The sequence below is a fragment of the Pteropus medius genome, unplaced genomic scaffold, assembly GCF_902729225.1.
Source record: "Pteropus medius unplaced genomic scaffold, Ma_sr-lr_union100, whole genome shotgun sequence".
Classification (NCBI taxonomy): Eukaryota; Metazoa; Chordata; class Mammalia; order Chiroptera; family Pteropodidae; genus Pteropus; species Pteropus medius.
In genome coordinates, this window is record NW_024349800.1 from 39393210 (window position 1) to 39404800 (window position 11591).

The 11591-nt window shown below is 44.6% G+C and overlaps 1 long non-coding RNA gene across 3 annotated transcripts; it reads right to left on the minus strand.

Annotated features, from left to right (window-relative positions):
* Positions 1 to 1349: 1349 nt before the first annotated feature.
* LOC120621732 (uncharacterized) lies at positions 1350 to 11588 on the minus strand. Of its 3 annotated transcripts, XR_005658275.1 has the most exons (4): positions 10772 to 11588; positions 10100 to 10259; positions 6581 to 7295; positions 1350 to 1366 (listed from the first exon to the last, which is right to left on the minus strand). It is a non-coding gene; the product is annotated as an uncharacterized LOC120621732 (long non-coding RNA). The 3 variants fall into 3 exon arrangements; XR_005658276.1 differs by lacking the exon at positions 1350 to 1366 and having other exon boundaries at positions 5954 to 7295; positions 10100 to 10278; XR_005658274.1 differs by lacking the exon at positions 1350 to 1366 and having other exon boundaries at positions 5954 to 7295; positions 10772 to 11539.
* Between the last annotated feature and the right edge of the window lie 3 nt (positions 11589 to 11591).

The window sequence follows — 11591 nt, forward strand, 5'->3', positions numbered from 1 at the left end:
TATCGTATTCTTAGTATATCTGGAAACTGTTCTAAGCTTTATGAATGTATTAGCTCATTTAATCTTCTCAACAACCCTGCGAAGTAAGTGCAATTATTATCCCCATTTTACAGATGAGGAAACTGAGGCCCAGTGAAGACAATTTCCCAAACATCTCACAGTTGGTATGTGGTGGAACAAGAATTCAAAACTAGATTGTGTGATCCCAGAGTTCATGTTCTTACTCTTCTTCTCTATTGCTTCCTAAAATATCTCTCAAATTCATGCTTTCTTTCCCCTTCCAGTTGATATCACCATCATTTAAACCTTCATTTTTTGCACCTTTTCTAGTAGGCTCTGAATTGATCTCCCTAGGCGAATTTCATCCTTCTTCATCTTTCCTGGGCACTACAGCCAGGGTGACCATTATGAAAAGATAAACATCACCTCCCTGACACCCTCCCCATTGTGATGGCTTAGAGATGCCTGCAAATTCTTTGACATTCTTCCTATTGAGGGGTGGAGTCTAATCCCCTTTCCTTCAGTCTGGCATGGCTTGAGTGACTTGCTTGGCCAATAGCATGCAGTGTAAGTCAATGTCTGGAATTTTCAATTAAAGCTCTTATCTGAGCCTCTTAGAACACTTTCTCTGAGCCACCATGTAGAAAGCCTGACTACTCCTAGAACGATATGCTGGTGAAGACATTCAGATCAGTGGTCTTAGCTGAGACCAGTCTCCCAGCCATCAAGGCACTAGAAATGTGAGCAAAATATCTTAGATTCTCCGAACCAGACCATCAGCCAGCTGATGCCCTTGAATGACTGCCATGCATACCATGGAAGAGATGAATTACCCAGCTGATCCCTTCTCTAATTACAGACATACAAAATTGGGAAACAAAATGGCTGCTGTTTTAAATGACTAAATTTTGAGATGGTTTGTTGCCAGCCATCTACAGTGGGAAGGGCTTCTGGGGGCTTCTCTGCAGCTCACTGTGCTGACCTACCCAGCACCTTGAGGCGCATGGCTGGAGAGCATTTTAGATTGTGAATATGTCTTATTGCAACCCCACAAGAAATGTTTGGATAGTGGAGGAGAAACAAAACTTGGAATGTATAGAACCTGTCTTAGTTTCCTAAGGCTGCCATAACAAATTCCTGTAAACTGGGTGGCTTAAAACAACAGGAAAGTAGTCTCTCACCGTCCTGGAGTCCAGAAGTCTGAAATCAAGGTGTCGACAAGACAGCACTGCTTCAAAGTCTCTTGGGAAAAACACTTCTTTGCCCTTTTCAGCTCCTGGTGTTCCTTGGCTTTTGATAGCATCACTCTAATTTATGCGTCTGTCTTTACATGACCTTCTCCTTGGTGTCTGTGTCGCCTCTTCATCTGTTTCTTATAAGGACAATTGTCATTGGATTTGGGGCTCAGCCAGCGAAACCAGGATGATCTCAAGATCCTTAATTTAATCATATCTGCAAAAACCCCTTTTCCAAATAAGGTCAAATTCACAGGTTCAAGAGATTAAAGCATAGACATATCTTTTTGGGACCCAGCAGGCAACTCACTACAGAACTATAAGCTGATCTAGGAAATTTTTTTTCATTCATCAAAAGTGTAAAACTATAAGCAAGAATTTGGTTTTCATCAACACTAAGTCAAGATGGGAATTCTTTCCTGCCAGAAATATACTCAATTGTAAAATACATTTTTCTTTTTTTTGATGTAAAATATGATTTAGTCAGAATTCCTGTGTTTGTAGGGTACAGATTTGCAGCAATGCTACAAATAGCTAGAATGCTTGTCTGTAAAGTCATGTGTTTATGATTCTGAACTTGTCACTGAATCTTATAAACCAAATTTCAATTTCTTGCTTGTTTGACATGAAATACTGACATTAAGAGATAATACAAAACTCATAGGTAAACCACTGTAATGAGAAAGCAGCAAACTGGTTAGTAAATATCGTCAATTCAAAGAATATTTTAAGATGAGTCACTGTGCAAGAAAACTTGACACACCCTGAAATACTATAGCTCATATGTGAAAGGAACTTGATAGTGGTTTTTCCCAGTATGACAACAATCCTAAAAATTTTATGACATTACCAATATCAAGTTGTGAAGCTGAAAAAAAACTTTTCTAAGCCATCAATAATAAAAAATAAATTTTAATCATTCATTCTAAAGGAAAGACTGAGTCATTTTGCTATATTTTCTATAGAAAATAATACCACAAAACTTTTGATATAGAGGAATCAATAAGAGTATGCAGCAAAAGAAATATTTTTTTTCCTCGAAGTATTATCAATGTGTCAAATAATTAATACCTAAAAGTATTAATTAATTCCTAAAAGTATTAATTAATTACTCAATAAATAATATGTTATTATCTGGGTTTTATGATTGTATTTATCAGTGTAAAACTTTTTTATTTTCTCGCGAATAATTTTCTTATAAATAAACATATACTTTTATATCTAATTTTGTACTAATAAATTTGCCTTCTTTTTCTTAATGAGGTCCCCCTCCTGAAGTTATACCTGTGTCATTGAACCGGGACCATCCCCGGGTTGGAGCCCTTCGCTTTAAGTGTCTTGCTCTATTAACCAGACTTTTTGTTCCTCATATCCTTTGCCTTCTCCCCTGGCTCTGTGCCCATATATATATTCAGGTTGTTCTCATCCCAAGGACGTTTCCATCTTTGCAGTTACTCCTTGGGCCTTAGTTTCATTTCTTTCCTCTTGCTGCCAAAGAATGGTAGTTGACACTTCTGCTCTTGAACCCTACCTGGCCACGACCCTATTAAACCAGTTCTTTGCAGAGTCACCAACTCCTTACTAACTGGAGCACTTTGGAACAACTTTATCAGGTTCTGACTAGTGTGCAATGACTCCCTCCAGTCTTTACAAATGATCCTGGAGCGCTCTTAGGTGACTTACATGCCATCATGTTGCAAGTAGTATTTGTCAGCATCATTTCCCTCAAATGGTAGGTCTTAACATGAGGTCTGGCATACGGGAAGGGAAGAAAGAGAAGGGGAGTGACTAAGAATTGAGTGCCAACTATGTTCCAGTACAGTTCCTGTACTGGACATTTTCATACATTTCATTTATTTTCATGTGACTTTACTTAATTCTTACGGCAACCTGGGATATAGTTTATATTAATCCTCCCTTTTTTAACCACTTGGAAAACAGAAGATCCAACTAACTGGGAAATAGAAGTTTACATAACTAGCTTACAGTTGCACTGTTATTTGGTAATAGAGTTGTGTTTAGACCTAAGGCTTGTCAGTTTCTCTTTCAAGTCCATACTACCTATTAAGCTTTTATCTCTGGATTACTTGGGGAGAAGGGACACAATTATTTCTCAAGTAGAAGTGAACCGAGAGTGCCTTCCTCTTGAAGACCTGTCTTCCACTAACTTTGCTGATGCCCCGCCTTCCTGATTCTTCTCTCATTTCCTGCTGCCTTCCCTAGCTTCTTATCCTTGATTCTGTCCTTGCCCATCTTCTCTCCACTCTCCCTTTTGCTCATTTGGTCATACAGCTACTGCAGTCACTTCTTGGAGGATAACTTCACGTGGAAAATTGCCAGTTGGGATTTTTGTTCAAGCCCTCCTCTTGTTTCTGTAACTATCCACGACATCGCCCCAGCTGGGAGTTCTGCTAGGCTTCCAGTCTCTAACCCACCATCTACTCTCCTCCAAAATTGTCTTCTCTTGAATCCCCATCTTCTTACTCATATTTTTACCCCGGGGTTGGGGAGTATCACCGTTGTCTTTTTTCTGTTCCTCACTCTTTTTAGTTTGTCCAACAAACATTATTGTGTATGTACTATGTGCCTGGCATCATGCTGGGCTCTGGAAATTCACTGGTGAACAAGACAGAGTCCCTATCCTCAGGGAGCATGTGTTCTAGTTGTAGCTTGCTGTTGTCAACTCTACTGTGTCCCATCCTTTGCTTTGTCACTGCCAGTTTCTTGTAGATTTGTAGTTCTTTATATATTCTGGTTCTGAGTTCTTTGTAGAATTGCAAATATCTTTTCTCAGTCTGTTGCTTGACTTTTCACTCTCTTAACGAACAGATGTTTACAATTTTAATAGACGTACAATTTAGCAATCTTCTTTCGTGGACAGTGCTTTTTTTTATTATGTTCTCTTTAAAAAATTTTTTTATCTACCCTAGTAACTTGAGTATTTAAAAAAATATTGATTTGTGGGTTTACTGAACCAGATTTTGGAGTGTGGGACCTGGAGATCCGTATATTTTAAAGCTCCTGTAAGTACAGGTGGCTTTTAAACCCAAACACATTAAAAGTTCCCCAATCTTATTTATAATGAGTGAAATGCAAGTTATAACTGTAATGAAATGTTATTTTTCTCATCCATCAAATTAATGTGGATCAAAAAGTTTTATAACACACTGTGTTAGCCTAATATGTGAGACACTTGTATATTGTTGGTGTCTATGTAAATAAGTGCAACCTCTAAAGAGCAGTTTAGCAATACCTATCGACACAAAAATACATACACGTGCCCTTTGATCTACCTGGAATTTCTAGGAATATGCACTACTCGTACTCGGAATTGTGCACGAAGAAGTATGTTTCATGGATGTTTACTGCAGTGTTATTTTTAATAGAAAAATATGGACAATTATCTAAACATCCACCAAGAGCCACACAATGAAATATTAAGAAGTCAGTAAGGAGGAGACAGTTCTATATGAACAAATATGGAATGACTTAACCATATAAGTATAAAAAAGGCATTGTAGAAGAATGTGTTTCTTACCAAATATGTACAGATTACATATATAAATATATATGTCTCCATGCTTGCCTATCTGTATGTGTATCTATACCTATATATATACCTGTATTCAAATATATTTATTGAAGGAAACGTCAATGGCGGCCACTAGTGGTATTGTCTACTATACTTTTTCTATACTGTCGGCCTTTACATACCATGAAGCATTTATTCTCTTTTGTTTTTTAGAGACCCCCAGCTGATTTGGTTGATCATCATATATCTCACATGAGGAGACTAAGCCCAGAGAGTTTGGGCTCTGGGATTGCGTAGGACTCCCTCCTGGGAGTCAATCATTCCTTCTCTTCTCTGCTTTCCTGCCCAGGCTTGGTCTCTGACTCTCAGAACCAATTTGTCCTGCACGATTTCTGTCTTTATACCACAAACCATGAGCCAGGCGCCCCCTCTGAGGCTCTGGGTGGGAGGGAGAAGCCTCATGTGCTGGCCACCAGCCCGTCCCGCCCTCCTTGAGGGTGATCTATGGCTTGTCAGGGGTGTGGGTTCTCACCACTTGCTGAATAGAAAGATTCTTTGTTCTTGGGAGTGAAAATAACCCTAAGATAAATGTTGGGGCTGGAAGAGCTCAGGGATGTTGGGCTCCAGCTGCCCTGAGGCTCCTTCCTGGAGCAGGTTTAAATTTGGGAGAGACAGGAGCTGGTTTTGGAGGGAGGATCGTGTCCATGAAGGGTAGCCATGGACTCTTCAAAAATGTAACCTAGTTCCTGACACCTACCTGAAACCTACTTCCTTGGTCAGTAACCTTCTATCAACCCGTGGAAACTTCCTATCCCTCATCCCTTATTGGTCATGACATGACTGACCTCCTCACAACCTCATCTTTTTCTTCTACGCCTGAGGCTGTCTTTGGCACCCCTACAAAAACTTCCTTTTGTGTTCCCATCCCCTTCCTTCCTACTCGCTCTGTGGAGATTGCATTTCATTTCTCTGGCTGTTGTGGAGAAAGGGCACGACCCGGCTCTGCACCTGGCTGCTGCAAACCCCATAAAGTTCAGGGTATGACTTCCATGGACCATAACCTCCTGCCTTCCCTAATCCGGCTCAAGCAGGACTGAGTTGGAAGATGCAGGAGCTGCCAGGAGAGGAGAAAGGGGAGGAGGAGGGTCGTTTCGGGCTATTAGTAGTCTCGAAGTAAAGCCACAGACAAGGTTTGAGGCTGTTTATTTTTCACCCTCATTCCTAAGGTTCTGGGAGTTGTATCTACTTTTAACCCAGGAACTTTGGGATGTGGCCTAAGACCTTCCACAAACCCCAGAGGGACAGAAACCCACAAGGGACAAGGTGAGAATAGTATCAGAGTCCTCCAGGATATTCAGGGTTGTGGTCCCCCTACCCAAACCCCAGTCCTGGCTCAGAAAGGAGGAACTTGAGGGCCTGAGGTCAGAGCCACAGAAAGGACTTAAGTAAAATTCTCAAGCTATGACCCAGTCCTTCCCTCTTTATAAGCATGATTTGTCTGGGTGAAGCGTGGTGGGAAAGGGTGGGAGGAGGTTGTAAGGAGAGGAGGGTGGATATGGAAGGTGCTAATAGGACACCATCTGTCCAAACGTCTTATTTCCTAGGTAAGAAAATAGAGGCACAGAGAGGCCTAGCACCATGTTTCCCCCGGTGCCTGTGTTTCTGTTCGTTCTTGCAGGCCCTTCACTGAGGTCTAATGGAGTGGGAGATTTGAGGCAGGCTTTGGGACTGCCTGGACCTAAGGATAAGCTGTCCAAGGTGATAAGAGAAGCCCCCCTCCCCGCCCCCGCCAGCCCTCCTCTTCTTTCCTCACTGTCGGGGCTGGTGCTCCAGCTCTAGGGGCTTCCCCAGTGCTCTGCAAGGGCTCCCGACACCTCAAGGCAGAAAGGGCCTGTTTGGTCCTCTGTCCACAAAGTTTAGGATGAATCATGGTTCTGGTGTATATAAAGGAATGGGAAAAAAAAAACGGGTAGAGATGAGAATGACCACTTATTGAATCCTATGTGCTAGACCCGGGGGTAGGCGCTTGGCCTACACAATCTTATTGAAGGCTCACAACAGCATTTTGTGGTAAATATTACTGTTCCCATTTCACTGAGTCTTCATTAGGTCCAGTGACTTGCCTAAGGTTGCACAGGTGTGTAGTGGTGGACAGGAAACTGTGACTCCAGGAGTGTCTGGCTATGGATGTATTGCCATCATAAGCAGGCTGCCCTAGTGTGTGCTGGATGCTGCCTGGCTCAGTGCATGAAGATCATGATGTCAATGAGAGCTTCAGGCCTGAGGTAACCTGAGGTAACTGGAAGAGCACCCACTTCTGTGGACGGAGCTTTAACAAGCCAATCGAAGCACTTCTAGAGGCACCAGCCAAATTCCCCAGAGTCTCTGGACGGTTGGGCTGCCCAGCCCTGACCTCTGTGACTTCCTTCCACCTGTTCCCAGGCACGGATTTCTTCGGGCTCCTTGCTGATTCTTGATGCCCTGGGCTGGTGAAGGGCTGGCTGGCTTTGTGCTCAGATTTTAATAATCTGTGGAGAAATCAATGTGTTTCCAACCCATCCCCTGGATTCAACCAGAATTCACCAGCATGGGTTATAATTACATTCATGTAATTTGCCTATCTGAGCAGGGGCATGAGGTGGAGAGGGGGTGGGGGGAGGGTGGCTGGGAGCTTCAAATTCAACTTTTCTAGACTAATAGACTGTTCCTCTCATTACAACTCACTGTTCTTGCCTTCTCCCGCTGGCCCCCCAGGATTCCACTCTGCAACCTTCTCCCTGGCTTTCCTCTCTCTTTCACTGAGGCTGACATCACACTCACATTTTCCAAAAATTCTAAATTACCCACACTCTTCTGAACTCCTGCTGTCATGTGGAATTACACATCCTAGACGCTGCCCCTGTCATTCCCTCCCACCCTCACCCTGAGCATCAGGACTCCCTAGCTCTGGCTCCTGGCTGGCCTTGGTCCCCAGCTCAGCTTGACTTGGCAATGAGGCAGCAAGGTGGGGTCTGACCCACTCAGGAGCTCTTCCCCTTACCAGGTCCAGTGGGGAAAGGGACTGCTAGGAGGAAGTTCAGCTGTGTGTGTGTGTGTGTGTGTGTGTGTGTGTGTGTGTGTGTGTGTATGCAAGCTGGCTCTGCATTATGTGGGGAAAGGCCGGTCCTTTCTGAAGTCCTGATAGATGGGATTGGAAGGCACATAGTTCAGTGGGAAAAGCCCAGGATTTGGAGCCAGAAGACCTGGGTTCAAATTCTGGTTCTGTCACTCATGGGTGCAGTGCTCTTATACAGGTCACCTCGATGTTCTCCTCTGAATATTGGGACTCTGCTTATTTTCCCAAAAGGGTCACAGGAGTATTTCCCTTCCTACACGCTTTCCAGAACCCTGCCACGTTCTTTTAAGAGGTGGAGTCTATGTCCCCTCCTCTTGAGCCTGAGCAGTTCTCTGTGACTGCCTCAACAAATCCAATGAATCAGAGTGACACTATGGACTTCCTAGGCTAGGTCATCAAAGACATATGACTTCCACTGGCTGGCTCTCAAATTTCTCTCTCTCTCTCTCTCTTTCTCTCTCTCTCTCTCTTTCCACACACACACACACACACTGGAACTGAGCTACCAGGCTGACAAAGGCCAGGCCATATGGAGAGGGCATGTGTAGGTTCTGGCTGGGAGTCCCAGCTGAGGTCTCAGAGGACATCCAGCATCAAGGACCACACGTGTGAGTGAGAACCTTCAGATGGTTCTAACCTTCCAAATGGAACAGAGAGGAAGGGCTTCCCCATTGAGCCCTGCCAAAATTGCAGATTTGCAAGCAAAAGAAATGTTATTGTTTTAAGTCACTGAGTTTTGGGGGTGGCTTGTTAGACAGCACAAGATATCTGCCATGGGATCATAACAGTAATATTTGCCTTACAAAAACTGTGAGGGTTAAATGAAGAGATCCCTGAGGCAGTGCCTATGGAACCTCTATAAATATAACACACTGTCATCATCATTGCCTTCAAAGCACTTCAATATGTGTGTACGAGATGTGTGTATCTATAACGTAGCAAGAACTGGATTGTTAGATGGTTCCACGCATCACTTCATTTAACCCTTACAACTTTTCTATGCACAATAATCTCCTTCCTTCTCTAATCCAGCTCAGGCAGGACTGAATTGGTTGTGGTAAAAATTAAAATAAATGGGTATTATTATTTTCACCAATATGGAAATGAGAGAACAGAGACACAACTAGTTTAAATTCACGTGGAACTGGAATTTGAATCCAGGTCTGGCTTATTGAATAGTTTTTACCCCTCATTCTCTAGGAGCTAGAACTGGGGCACTCACCTAAAGAAAATGGTAGCACTAGGATATCTCAACTGGCCCTGACTTGAGAAAAGTTTACTTAATTTCATTTTTATTTCAACAAACATATATTGAGCACCTGTAATGAGACAGCATGCTAGGGAGACCCTGCATGTACCAGACCATGGCCCTTTCTTGGAGGAGCTTGTAGTTTCTGTGGGAAACAGATACTCCCTAGTTATGTAACCTTGGGCAAGCTCGTCACCATCTCTCAGTCCCAATTTTGTTATCTGTACAATGGGGATAATTATAGAACCCATCTCATGGGGTTATTGCACAATATAGAATTGCACGATATATAATTCTACTTAAAGCATCAGGTACCTAGAAAGTGCTCAATAAATATTAGTTTTTATAAGTACAGAAAGAAAAGTTTATAATATAATGCAGTATGTGCCACAATAGAGGGGACATAAACTGTTATGGGAGGAGAGAAGAGTAAGTAATTGGTTCATCCTGGGGTGGAGGTTGGGGGTGGTAGCAGAGAGGAGCCGACTTTTGTCCTGGGACTTCAAAGGCAAGTAGAAGTAGCAGATGGTCTATGAAAGGACAGTGTTTGGTGTGTCTGGGTAACAGAGCAGCCCCAGGTGGCTGGAACACAGAGTCCCTAGGGAGAAAGATTTGAAGCAGGTTGCGTAGGGCTTTGTGTATCAGGTTGTGGTGTGGTGCTGGCTAAGCTGTCCCATGAACTCAGGCAAGAGTCTCCCCACTCAGGCCCAGAGGTGAGGCTTTACAGTGCCCAGAAGGAGGACCCCAGGTTCCAGGGGGCAAAAGTTTTGAAGGAGAAAAGAGTTGAGCAGAATATGCAAAGGTCCAGGATGCCTAGCCTTGGGATAGAGGACTCAGAAGGGGGAGTTAGTGTTTCAAAGAGATACTTTCGCTCCTCTCAAAAATCTGCTCATGGTAGGCCCTGCCAAATTTCAGCTAAACCAGATCAGCAGAACCTGCTCTTGCCACAAACCATCAAGCCCCCTTACCCAGAAATGTCGCATAAAGGTCATTGCAGATCAGTGAATGGCTACTTGGGGAAATTTGTCTCAGGAGGTCCAAAGCCACAGGGCTGACAAGGGGCTTCCAAGTTGGTACATCCGGCCTCAGGGAGAAGCCTCCACAGGAGTCTTGGGCAGGCTCTGGGCTCTGTGCGTACAGAGAACAGCTGCTTTGGTTTAAATATTAATAATGCAAAATGAAATGTGTGGGGTGCCCAGCACACCAGAGCCCAGCAAGTGTGTGTTGCATCTAATGTCCTCCGCACTCGGGTTTGGAAAAATGTGGTCAGTGAATTTAATATACTTTTTGGCAAAGGGAAAACGACAGTTAACTTTTCTCTGGAGCCTCAGTAAAGTGGCTTTTCTCCCTGGAAAGTAGAGGAAAGAGAGTGGTTTCTCCCAGTATGCCAACTGCCTGAATTCTGTCACAGCCCCTCTGCTCTGCCCACTCTGACACTTGCAGGGGGCTCTGAGGCCACAGAGAGTCCCATTGTAGGGAAAAGAGAGGTAGCTGGTCTTGTTCAAGATCCAGTGGGGCCTGGGTGGGGTCTGGGTGGGGCTGAAACCCCAGTTACTCCTCCCTCCAGGATGTTCTCCCCCTATTTTGTGCCCCCTTCTTGGGTCTCCCTCACCCACACACTGTTCATCAGAGGAACTCACCATGAGAATGTCTGTGCCACAGGGCTCTCACAGGGCCCCTGAGGTCCCTGGTCCAAGGTGACTGGGGGCCAGACGTCAGCCCCTAAGTGCTTCGCTTTCCTCAATCCCTCTGCATTTTTAAGTCCTGGGGAGGTTCTGACATGGCCGCTATGAAGAAGCTGCCTCCTGCTACCAACTATCAATCACCAGAGCTTCTGTGGGCCTGCTCCCTCTTCTAAAACGTCCCAAGCCCTGGCTTCTTTCTTGCCAAATGCACAGCTTTCAAATGCCTTCTCGAAAAGATAATAAATGCTTGGTGACATCACAGCCCCAGAGCCAAGGAGCAAGAAAGCATCAGAGGCAATGTTTCTGAGGAGAAGTCAGAGGCTCTGGGTTTGCCCAACAAAGGCGCCCTGTGCAAGTGTGGTCACGGTAATGGCCACTGCCACCACAGAACTGAAACAAAGCTGGCTCGGCGTTTCCCAAAGTCTATCTCTGGTTTTATACAACCCGATAATGTTCCCAGTTAAAAGCCTGAGCAAATCATCCAGTACTGAAAACCAGGCAGTGGCCCGCTCTGGGGGGCCTCCCTAGCTGCTGGAGAAACAGTCACCCCAGGGGCCCTCGGGGGGTGAAGGGTGGGCTCCAGGCAAGAGGGAAGTAGCTCTGCCTAGGAGAGGGTAGGAGCGGCAGGCACCCCGGCTCTGAGACTCCAGCTGTGCCCCAGGCTCCAGCTCCCCACAATCCACCCCTCTTGGCGTCCGGCCCTTGGGGAAGCTGAGTGAAAGTCTCGCCTGTTCTGGATGCCGCAGGCAGGATCGGCCACAGTGATCTCCTTCAT